This window comes from Limulus polyphemus, unplaced genomic scaffold (genome assembly GCF_000517525.1).
Source record: "Limulus polyphemus unplaced genomic scaffold, Limulus_polyphemus-2.1.2 Scaffold201, whole genome shotgun sequence".
Classification (NCBI taxonomy): domain Eukaryota; kingdom Metazoa; phylum Arthropoda; class Merostomata; order Xiphosura; family Limulidae; genus Limulus; species Limulus polyphemus.
Genome location: NW_013665811.1, coordinates 490,450 through 503,964, shown reverse-complemented (window position 1 = coordinate 503,964; position 13,515 = coordinate 490,450).

Sequence of the window (13,515 nt, the reverse complement as noted above, 5' to 3'; positions counted from 1 at the left end):
GTAACTTTAGATGTAGACTAAATTATTAGAATTTAAAAGTAGTAGAAGGAGAAAAAATTAAATCATCCAACTACATGAACCTCACGGACTACCCCCATCTCTTGACAGTAATTTAATAGATGGAAAAACGTTTTCCTAGTATGGAATATATTCGCTTACCTAATGTAAAGGATGAGTTTTGAGGAAAACGAGGCTGAGTTTTTAGCTAGTTTCGAAATCATACCATCAGATAGATGCTTTAAAAGAGTTATTTAAGCCAGTCTTGTGAAGTAATTATTCAGTTCTAAGCCCTGATCTTATATCAACAGATTTTAAAAGTATTTTTCAGCAATGTTTTGTTTAATAGCGAATCAAACGCGAATTTGATGTTTTTAGGTTAAAAAATGTCTACCATATAGTCAAGGAATGACCTGGGGCTCTGTTAAGAATTCAAAGCTTTATTTGTATCAATTCAGCTTTATTACGGCCCCAGGGTCGAACCCAGAACCTCTCACATCCTAAGCGAGAACCTTGTTAGATAAACTAAACGGTTAACTTTCTAATTACTAAATTGTTAGCCATATCAAAATAACTTTCATTATTGATGGAATAATAGTTTGAAGCAAATTACAGCTTCTAGGTTATTTTTCTTCTGAAGTCTTTTAAAGTAAAATTCTAAGTGTCATCTGTCTTATGTATTTTAAGCATTAACAACAGTGCAATGCCTAGAAACGTATACTGTAACGATGAAGATGATAGAATAAGAGACCAGAAACATATTATTTCTAACGAGAAACTGTACTCGGGCTGCTCGCTAACTATCTAAATTTTAACTCGAATCTAAAGGATTTTCCGATCTGCTGTTGTGAGTATCAACCATGGCAGAATCTTTGAGGAAAAATAGCTAACCTATAAATGATAATCCCTGGCAAAATAAGAATACAATAATGTAGAACCATACAATTGCATTAAGGAACTTTTTTTTGTTTGCTTTTTTGATTTAACCTCGAATTGTGTGTGGTATTCTTAGATGTTAACAAATATGAGATAGAATGAACCTTCTCAGTAAATAGAGTTCCACGAATTTAGCAAGTGTTGAATTAACACGTGATGTGTGAAATAGTTAAAACAAATGGATCAAATACCACAATTCATAATGAAAAAACAAAGAGTACTTTTATTTGACATAGAAAAGGTAAGATACAATAGATCTAAAAAAAGAAATGAGTTATAATCAACAACTGTTGTAGAAAAGCATGGAAAACTAAAAAATTAAGATTTTATTGTTTGTTTGGAGTTAAGCACAGAGCTTCACATTGGGCTATCTGTTCTCTGTCCACCACGTGTATCGAAACCCGGTTTCTAGCGTTGTAAGTCCGCAGACATATCGCTGTGCCACTGGGGGGCTAAAATTTTATACTATGATTCACTTACTCTGTTTATAAACACTGATATTACTGCATTACAGCACTTAATATTAAGTATGTATAAATGTCTATGTATTGTATATAAATATTAGTAAGCTTCAAACAGCAAAGTCTAACATATTAGACGGAAACAAGCAGAAAAGAGCAAGGAGTTCATTATATCTGAACGAGAGGTTCGTCAGGAACTAAATTCATAATAAAAGTTAACCTCTCTGCCTAACCAGAGCCCCAAAATGCATGCAACCACATTACAAGAAGACGGCAAATATGAGCAAAAATTCAGCAGCATAGAAATATTATTCATTTCTCTTTGATTTTAATAATGAAGAATGAAGGTCACCATAAAGTCTAAATAAAAGTGTGAAAACTGGTTGCCCATCTAGGCCACACAAATATAACAAAGAACGAATTATAAAGTGGGTAATGTAGTATTGATCTTGGTATCAAATATATCTTTAAAGTAATTATGAAATTATGTTATTTTAAATCTCTTTTCGTTAGATGTCGGAGCTTTGCTCTATAAACTCTTCAGGAAAACAAATAAGAGGATACTAAACAAGAAGTTACATTTTGCGTTAATCGTAACTCATACTGATATTGCCTCAGGAATCCACGTTGCTCACCTCTTGTGAGTGGCAATGTCTTCTTGAAGAAAACGTTTTAGAAAATAGTAACTCACTTTTATTGTTGTAATTGATTTAAAAATGAAAACTTAGAAACTTTACTTGAAAGAAATGTAGTTTCGTAACTTAACTAGTGTAGTTAGAACGAGATTTAGTGAGAATAACTAAATGGTATAACTTTTATTAATCGACTTGTTCTATGTTAAGTACAATAAGCTTCATGTTTGTGGTAGACATTTATCAAACGTTTTTTGACATTTCGTAAATACGTCCCTGTTCTCTCTGCACATACACAAAAAGAACAAAAAGTTTAATATCCCAAATACATGTAGATCTTATACTGAAGAAAATCATGAGAAATGATTTTTAACGAATGCGTATTATAAAAAAAGCACCGACTTAAACAAGCTCACCGGTAAGGAAGATAAAAAGCAGGAAGCATCGATTTACCGATAACTCTGCCAAGAAGTCCAATGACTTCCTAAGCCAGAACGCTCGGGGACCAATGCCTTCTTTAGCCGATTGACTAGGCATGTAAGACTGGTCCTGTCCAAATGATCACGTATCCTCGGGATTATGAACGAATGGAGTCTATTTGCTTTTTAAGGATCAGCACACGCCAGTAGAGACCATTAACATAACTCCTCTGTGCCTTTACTAATAACCTTGGGAGTTCTCCAGTTCTGATAAGGATTTGAATTGACTCTACTGTAATGCCACTAATGTAGAGAGATGACATAATGAACACGTGCTCGACATTTTGAAAAACTATTCCGATAAAAATATTTCTTTATTTCATTCCAAAAAATATTTAATGATCTGTATTGTTAGACTGAAGCGTAAAGCGTATGCCAATGTTCTCTGTTATGTTCATTGTGATGCACAGGATACAAATAATTACAGCACACACAGTACTGATAGAAACGTATATAATATGGAAAATTGTATAGTACTTGGCAAAATAAGTCATACATGTACTGTAGTTAAGTTATAAAGGTAATTTGAAAACGTGCTTTGGTTTGACACTAGCAATACTGAAGTACGTGAATCTGTAAACGCCTTGAACTGTCCAGCAAACTTAACAGCTATTACGTTTACCCTATTTATAAACGTGTAAATGTTTAACCTTAAAATGATTTATAAAAGTTGGATTCAGAAAAAAGTATTGTATTAATACCCCATTGCTTTAGACATAACTTAAGTTGAGTGCGGCCCATTCTTCAGTATGCCAAACTGCGGATCTGAGGTTCCGAGGCTCGCGTCCCGTTACCGATAAATAATAATAATCGCGCTCAACACTCTGGGGTATAAGTGCGTTATAAGAGTGACGGTCAAATCCCACTATTCGGTCTGACAAGAGTAGCCCATAAGCTGTGGGTTGGTAGTGTTAATAACTAGCTGCCTTTCCTCTAGTTTATCACTTCAAAAATAGGGACAGCTAGCGGTCAGATATCTCTCTTGTAACTTCATTTATTGTTTAATTCTGTGAGGTGTAACAAGAGTTTTTATATTTTAGCGAGTCATTTGTATCTCTATGGTTTTTTGTTTTAGCTACCCAATTTCAGAAAAAAAGATTACTTGAACAAATCAAATAACACACACAAACTTTTAGAGCTGTACAAATACTAAATAGAGACCAGTTTCATAGCATGCAAAGTCAAAATCTTAAATTCTTCAACACTAAAACCTCAAATGTCACTGAAAATGCCATCAGATTCAAAAGCTAATATTTTGCTTCATGATAATGGCTGGAGACGGCTTGAATGGGTAATGAAGAAAAAATTTAATATAAGTTTAACATAACAGCAAATGTACAACGTTTCGACAAGGTTTTGTCATCATTCAAGCCGTCTCCAGCCATTATTAGTCTCAAAGTGGGTTCCTCGTCATCGAATTTTGCTTCATGGTTTTATTGTTTTTTTTTCTATTAGATGATCCGTCAGTGACGTAAATACAAAATATGCTCCCCCCCCCCGCATAAAAAGTAATTGGATCCCCTATATTTATTTCCCTTGTTGGCAATTCTTGAATTTATCAGACACTTTGGGCCCACTTTTGTTTCGGACACCCCAGCAATTGCGGGGGCTGCGGGAGCATGTTTACGTCACTGCGACCTGAGTTATACACTACAAGAGCTCACTAGAGGAAAGGCAGGCAGCGAAGCTGCTATCTATTAAATCCTTGGTAAATTTACAATAAAACATTACTGTATATTTTCTTTAGCAGCTTCCTCGTCCATTTCAGAGTCTTTTTTTTTAAAACAGAATATCACGTAAAGTGAATCTACTGCTTCAAATATAACTTGATGAATGTCGTCAATATAATCTTGGGCTGCTGGGTGGAAATCCTTGAAACTAGTATAAAATATAGTTAAATTAAAAAAAAATTTTTTTTGGTCAGTTCTGAAATAAACTTAATAAGTCGTTATTTGTAGGTCAGTTAAATTAAGAAAGTTTATATTCTATAGAGTTTTCGAAATTCTATGCAGAATACAAAAACCTAAACAGTTAATTTCAACACAACTGTATGAAACATCTGTTCCGAAACGGTTCTTAGAAAAAACTATCACGGAAGGAATATCGGCAAAACACCATTTTACATCACGGAAAATTGTATACAGTCCAAAGATTGTTCAGATTTTTTCTTTTCTGTACAAATTTACGCTCATGTTTGTGAATTTGTTTGTTTGTCTGCGAATTCTTCCCATAGTTCTAGAAAGTGCTGGACCAAAGTTGTCAGGTGGACTCGGGGTGGCAAAGAAGGATGACCCTATTTATATCATACTGCCTTCCCACCAAAGGGGAATAAAACATACCTGGAAAGTCACCCAGGCATGATGGGGGACCGGGAGTAGATTTCCAGAACATTTGAAGACGAATATGGCATCTTCTTTTGAGTTCCTTCTCCCAACTCAGGATCCTGGGGGCGCCATGTTTAAAAATGTGTTCATCTGGTGAGGCCATGCTTTGCATACGTTTTCAGGTACTGCGGGCGAGTGTCCTAGGTTTTTTTTTAGGGTATAAACCCCCTTTAGGGTACTTATAGAACTAATTGCGGATAATAGAGTAGCTTGATCAGTACACTGGGGCCTATAGAAATCATAAGGAGCCATTTGAGCCCTGCAGCGAAACACAAGCATTTTATGCTAGCAATCGAATCATCTCAACTCTCAAACTAAAATAAAGTTCCTCATTTCGTATAAGTTGCACCTTTGTTTCTCTAATAGAATATCTAATCTCAATTATTATTTTCGTACTTGTATTTTGTATTTATCTACCGTTTTCCATAATTTTGAACTATTAACTAGAGGGAATACAGCCAGTCAGCAGTATGCCACCATCAACGCTAAAGGATGGACTGGGAATCTTGTAACTCAACTCACCCACAGCTTAAATGACTTGGTATTGGAACCTATTTCACCATTTTCGAAATCCAGAGCTCTAACACAGGGCAAACTCGTGCCCTGTATTCTTTGATATGGGAAGTTTCACTGGAGCCACATACAGTCAAATCAAATTTATAACATTGAAGTTTAAAATAAAGTCAAATGACTAGTATAGTTACCATAAATAAAAGAGAAAAATAAATACAAACGGAAAAAATAAACAATTCACAACTATACATATCAAGTTCTGTTTCATTCCGTACAACATTTTCGAAAAATAACTTTAATCGTATGTACCTGAAGAAAGTCCACTGAGATTTACAAAGACTGATTTCTATCTTTAGGCACAGTCGAAGAGTCTCGAGTGTCTAAAGAACACCTATCTTTACATGATTTTTAGTTTTAGGTTATGGCGTCATTTTAATATTATTTGTCGCCTTAAGTCTTTTTGTGGATACAATAATAAACAGTAATTGGTTACATATGAAATTACATAAACATGATACCATGAAGTCAGAAACATAAAACTACATAAACATGATACTATGAGGTCAGAAACATGAAATTACATAAACATGATACCATGAGGTCAGAAGTATAAAGTTCGCGGTATCTTTTGATCTTTAGATACGTATTGGTCGCTCCTCAAATTGACTTCCAAAGTTTCAAAGAGTTTGGCTTAGGGTAGTTCTATGGAATAATGATTATCTAATGCATGGTAAAATTCTAGGACAAGAACAAACATCTTTGGAAATTGAACGCAGATAGATTGAGTATGAATCCCATATATAGAGAAGCTATATGTGTATAGAAATGTACCACTGAGATGAAAGATGATAAAGACAACTATTTATGTTTGCCTTTTTTTAAAAACATCCATTTGGAATATTAATACTCTGTCCTTATCGTTCCTTATGTTTCTTTTAAAACCCGAACTGCTATCAGCGAGGAATCTACTTTCGAAAAAGAACACTTTTAAAACTTTTCGAAGGACTCGGTAATGGAGAGGGTTTATATGGACTTTTTTCATATATATACATTTATTTATGTGCGGTGACATAAACATTTACGTAGGAAGTAAGCTTAGTGGACTTGATAAGGGTAAACGAACAAACAGACAAAATTGTTGAACAAATTATGAAAATGATCATTATATCAAGATAGTTAAGGTTTAGTGTAAAAAGTCATTAAGATATTTTACTAAGAACAAACTTAGTTTTACTTTTACGTAAATTATACATCTCGGAATATGACACGTGTCCGTAACAAACCATTGGAGAGAAGCCTATTTTGAAAGATGAAAAATTGTCAGAAATATCGCCTTTAGAAAAGTAACTTTTTTTTCACTTTAAGTCGTTTTGAAAAACTGAAACGACATTCAAGACAGTCTTCATCAATTCCTGTGCTAAGACGTCTAGCATAACAACCATCCTTTCCGTTCCTTTATCAGTGACGTCACCTCTTACTTCCTCATGTCTGTAAATGTGGCTCCAAACCAAGTTGGTAGCAGTAGAACTGAGACCTGTTTCTTTCTTATACTGATGAAGATAATCAGCATTCAGTCTTCCTATTGTCCTTATAATAGTATTTTCTAGAAATAAAAAATCCTCAAAATATACCTAACATTTTAAATATGAATGAACTTTGTCGTCTTCTTTTACTTTTATTGATGTTTCAAAACTAGCCTGTTACTAATGTAACAACTAGCTCATTTTTTTTATAATTTGAATGTTTTGGTAATTTTTATTTTGGATAAAGAAAAGTGAAAAGCTAAATTATGAGGATACATACATATATTCAAAATTATACAGAACAATTTTATTTCTAAAATATTTTCACACTTACTGACACTATTTTTACCTCATGTTTTATATATTTCTGATTATGACGCAGTAAAGCATTAACTTTAGAAGATAGTTAGAAGATAATTTTAAAGAGCACGTGTGTTATCTTCGGGAACGTAGTGTCACGTGTGTTATCTTCGGGAACGTAGTGTCACGTGTGTTATCTTTGGGAACGTAGTGTGTTGTGATTCGCTACTTATACTGCTTCAAAAATACATTGTAGTTTAATCAGGTTTTGAAAGTCGCATATCGATGTGTTCTTATTTATATCCGTTTAGAAGTTCATGTACTTCGAACTGTTTTAGGTCTTTGTAGTTTAGCAGCTCATGTATAACTAACTGTTGTACGTCTTTGTAGTTTAGCAGCTCATGTATAACTAACTGTTGTACGTCTTTGTAGTTTAGCAGCTCATGTATAACTAACTGTTGTACGTCTTTGTAGTTTAGCAGCTCATGTATAACTAACTGTTGTACGTCTTTGTAGTTTAGCAGCTCATGTATAACTAACTGTTGTACGTCTTTGTAGTTTAGCAGCTCACATATAACGAACTGTTCAAGTTCTTTATAGTTTAGTAGGTAACTAACTGTTCGAGGTATTTGTAATTTAGCAGCTCATGTGTGTTTATAAAAAACCGTTTTAGTCTAGCATATTGTTCATATACACTGAACTGTTCTAGATTTTTGTAACTTAATGTATTTTTTTTATACAATAAACTGTTCTAGATCTTTGTAGTTTCGCATGTTATTCATATACATTGAATTGTTTCTAGCTCTTTGTAGCTTCGCATGCTGTTCATATACACCGTAGTGTTCTACATTTTTCTAGTTTTATATATTGCTTATATACACCGATTGTTATAGATATTTGTAGTTTAGCATGTTGTTCATATACATTGAACGGTTCTAGTTTTTTGCAGTTTAACAGTTCATATACGGAACGGATCTCTTTATTGTTGGTTTATTAGTTCATACATTGAACCCTTCTTAGTCTTTGAAATTTAACGGTTCATACACTTAATTAATATCGTTATTGTTAGTTTATCACCTCATAAACTTTTTGGTCAAACAGATCACACACTGAACTGATATCTTTATTATTAGTTTATCAGCTCATAAACTTGTTAGTCAAACAGATCACACACTGAACTGATATCTTTATTATTAGTTTATCAGCTCATAAACTTGTTAGTCAAACAGATCACACACTGAACTGATATCTTTCTTGCTAGTTTATCCGTTTATAAACTTGTCAGTCAAACAGATCACACACTGAACTGATATCTTTCTTGCTAGTTTATCAGTTTATAAACTTGTTAGTTAAACAGATCATGCACCGAACTTTTTTCTTTATTGTTAATTTAGCAGTTCATACACTGAACTGTTTTCAGACTACGTAATTTAATAATTCGGTACTTTGTAGTAAATTTGATTCTTGTAACTATAACTGATCAATTGAGGATAATCATTCATTTATAAAAGTTTCAATACCTTAAGACAAGTCGCGCTTATATCTACATAAGAATATCATGACGAAATCTTCCCATGTCATGTGTAAAGAACACAGCTTAATATCATAGTTAACCAGAACTTTTCGCTTACTCTTAAAACCTCGAAAAACAGAAATTTTGAATGTAAGATATTTTCCAGCGATCTTTGATTATAGTACCTGACATATCCAGCAGTTAGTTTCTTTTGAACAGTTTTTAAATGCATGAAAGCAGTAAATAACTCTACATTAATAAATATATAACATCTTGCCACTTAGAGGTTTTTAAACTAATCGTCTATGATGTGCATTTATACTTATAAGGCTTTCAAGGAAGCGTTAATTAACTGGTTTTCGACAATTCTATCATAAACACAATCCACAAGCACGTATTATACACCAGAGCAATAGGGAGCTAAAAGCTTGTGGCACCTCAATGGGAGAGGAAGTGGAATTTAGTTTTATGGTTTTAGATCTAGAAGGTAGGGCGGAGCCCCAAAGTCGTAAACCTGATTATTAGATATGACTTCTAACAACAACTATGCATGTCCTGACGGTCTTTACCGCCTCGAAGAAATAACTGTAGCTTATTTTCCCCAGAACTGGCAAACATATATTGAGAATTGCCAAAGCCATTCTAGACTTTTAATTACAATTGGATAACCTTACTTTTTTTGGTTTGAAATATCAGTAATTTTCTTGAAGTTGTGGAGACGAATTGTTCTTAATGACCTTAAGTTCGCGAGAGTTAATGATGATTTATGTTCTCAGCTTCACTTTTTTTTCTAACTTCAGAACTGTAACGATGATCTGAAATTTTACGACCACTTACCATCTATTTGCCGTATATCAGTAATGACTGGCATGAAAAGGTACATAGTAATTTTTGGAGGAACATGCCATACACATAATTATACATGTGGGTCACATGCCTCACCATCTGTGGGAATAACTCCATTAGAAAATCTTAATTGTGGAACCCACAGCTTTGTTCGACTCTTTCTTGGAAACCTAAAGTTCTGGGTTCTAAAACGTAATAAATCGCGGAAAAATTCCTATAGATAATAAAATTGTATAGGATATGCAGTAATTTATACTTTTTACTTACGCTTATAATGGTGCAGCACGAGTTATCGTAAATAAAGGAACATCAAAATTTAATATCTTACTGCCTAAATGTACACATGTGATCTGTTTATTTAAGTATTTAAATTTTCTTTTGTCTTTTATTTCATTCTACAGGTCTATCTGTTTTTTTCTGTGTATTTATCTGGCAGTCTACAAGAAATTGCTTATCTATTAACAAAGTATGTCTCTTTGTGTTTATCTGTTACCTAAGTATATCTCTGTGTGTTTATCTCCCTGTTTATGTATTACCTAATTATGTCTCTAAGTGTTTAACTGTTATCTAAGTACGTCTTTATGTGTTTATCTACTTGTTTATCCATTATATAAGTATGCCTCTACGTGTTTATCTATTACCTAAGTATCACTCTACGTGTTTATCTATGCTTATTTATTACCTAAGAATGTCTCGCTCTCTATCTATCTGTTTATCCAATATCTAAGAATGTCTCTGTCTTTATCTATATGTTTATCTATTATCTTAATGTATATGTTCGTGTTTATATACACGCTTATCTGTTACTTAAGTGTCTCTAAGTGTTTATACAGCTGTTTATCTACGTACCCAAGTGTCTTGTCGTCTATTTATTTCATTCTACATATTGATATGTTTGGTTCTATGCACTTATATGTCTATCTAAAAACATTTGCTTATCTATTACCTAAGTACGCCTCTACGTGTTTATCTGGGTTTGTGAATGTTTTCACTTCTCTGAATTGTTATATTCTATGCGTACATATCTGACTTGTTCTATCTGTACATCTGCTAGCACCTGCTTATCAGTTACCCAAGTGTGTTTAGATATCTGTATGATCGACTTATTTGGGGTCAAGTGTGTTTACATATCCGTATAATCTCATTTTTGGTATCTAGTTACATATATGTTTTGGGGTAAAGTGTGTTTATATATCTGCGTAATCTGCCTGTTGGTAACTAAATACACATACATGTTTTGGGGTAAAGTGTGTTTATATATATCTGTGTAATCTGCCTGTTGGTAACTAAATACACATATATGTTTTGGGGTAAAGTATGTTTATATATCTGTGTAATCTGCCTGTTGGTAACTAAATACACATATATATATATATTTGGGTCTATCTGTCTTTATGTCTATTCCCTCGTTTAACCATCGAAATAAAAGAATGAGATTTCCAAAGAAACTAGCTAATTCGTAGTATACCAATAATTAAACTGTTTATATATCTTAGAACAAACCTTCGTATGAGACAAATCTTGTTTTAGAAACAATATTCTTTAACGTCCTGTAGGATTATATACTTGAACATTTGGGATGTTGTATATTTAATTAGCTATGTTCATTACTGGGTTGATTTTTATCCTTAGTATAAGTAAACAGCTTGCTATAATCAGAAGCCCATATACTAAAGTAGTAATTACTTGTTGTATCAGTTTTATTAGGATCAGGTCAGCCATTCGTCTGTTGATTGCAATCTATATCTATCTATATATTTCACATACATATACATGCATTCGTATATTTTATGGAAATAATTAACATCATATACATTGATGGTAAATGATTGAATTATGGTTCTACAGTCTTCGTTTGAATTATAGTGTAAGTAGGAGTGTCTGTACAAAATAAAGTTGAGTTTTCTCGTTTATATGAAGTTTCACACTTTATCAAAATCTAAGCATGGTTGACTACAAAATACATGGATGAAAAAGTACTAGTATATGTGCAGATGATATTAAAACTGTATAGTGCTTGTGCTTATGTTGTTAAAAAAAGATTAAAGCAATACATAATCATAAATTCTGGATGATGTAACCATTTTTTGGAGACTGATGTTTCGAACTGTTAGCAAAATTCTTTCTTCTATTGAGGTGGAGGAATTGTGTTCCGATATTATTTAGATTATCTGTCAATAACAAATGCCACTACTCAGGTTTATGTATAATATAATCCTGATTAGTGCTGCTATTGAGACTTCTAGTTAGAGTGATTGTATATTTTTATGCATATTTATTAAGTAGCGGCCTTTTCTATCGGTGTCCGTATGAGCTCCCGTGCGTATGGAGACGGTCTACTCACGGTAGGATAGCCATTCAACCCTTGCCTCACTCGCTTCTTCGTTTCGGTGCATTCTGATTGGGTTATTTCCTCGATCAGGTACCGAGAGTCTGTACGTGATTGGTGTAAGCTGTCGCAGGCTCCTCCAAACATCACTACGAGCATCAGAAGATGACAATGCTGCTACAGGTTAGTTATTAAAATGGAAATGATTCGATTTTCTCGCTAATATAAAAAAACAGAACTTTTAATTTTTTGACGTACTCCCCAAAGGACTGCTAACCAAACCCATCATCGTTCTTACATCCTTGATGTTATCTGAATGAGCGAACATGATTATAACGATATGGATATTGGTGCTGAACAACAATTATATTTGGATGAATATTCCTTTAATACTATTCCATTTGTAAAATGGGCAGATAAATATATATGTAACACAGTGTACTTTATAGCAAGAGTACTGTTTAGTTTGTTATGTAGCAAGATGGATGATGATTTATACAGCGGTTACCATGAAAACACTTCAATTTGTAAAATGGTCAAATTAATGTTGTGTAGCTGAGTATCTATAGTAACGTAATTTTGTAAAATGAGTTTCTGAAACTTTTCTCACCTAAAGTGTTTTTAAGCTCAGTTCAGCAAATGATCAGTTTAATTCTGTTTCAAGTTATGTATACCCATGCAAATGATCAGTTTAACTATGTTTCAAGTTGTTTATACCCATGCAAATGATCAGTTTAATTCTGTTTCAAGTTGTGTATACCCATGCAAATGATCAGTTTAATTATGTTTCAAGTTGTTTATACCCATGCAAATGATCAGTTTAATTCTGTTTCAAGTTGTGTATACCCATGCAAATGATCAGTTTAATTCTGTTTCAAGTTGGTTATACCCATGCAAATGATCAGTTTAATTATGTTTCAAGTTGTTTATACCCATGCAAATGATCAGTTTAATTATGTTTCAAGTTGTTTATACCCATGCAAATGATCAGTTTAATTCTGTTTCAAGTTGTGTATACCTATGCAAATAATCAGTTTAATTCTGCTACAGATTGTGTTTGGCGATTTAAATGATCAGTATAATTCTGCCTCAGATTGTGTATGAATATCCTTAAGAATAAGAAATATATCTATGTTCTCACAAACTTTAAAGTGTTTGGTTTTACGAAGTTCGATCGGCAAATAAAGTTTGTAGTTTCATTTGTAAATTTGTTAAGATAAAAAGCTAAATCTAAATATGTAGATTATTTATAAACGTTCTAAACTGTTTATCACTGTCAAACAACCCACATGAATGTATACCTGTTCAACACCTACAGAACACGCAGAGCTTTAGTCTTAACAAACTTATAGAACACTCTGCATGTCCGTTATTATTTAGAATATGGAGTATATATCATAGAGCTAATACAATTTTAATAAACCCATTAAACATCCTTTAATGTCCGTTATTATTTAGAATATGGAGAATATATCATAGAGCTAATACAATTTTAATAAACCCATTAAACATCCTTTAATGTCCGTTATTATTTAGAATATGGAGAATATATCATAGAGCTAATACAATTTTAATAAACCCATTAAACATCCTTTAATGTCC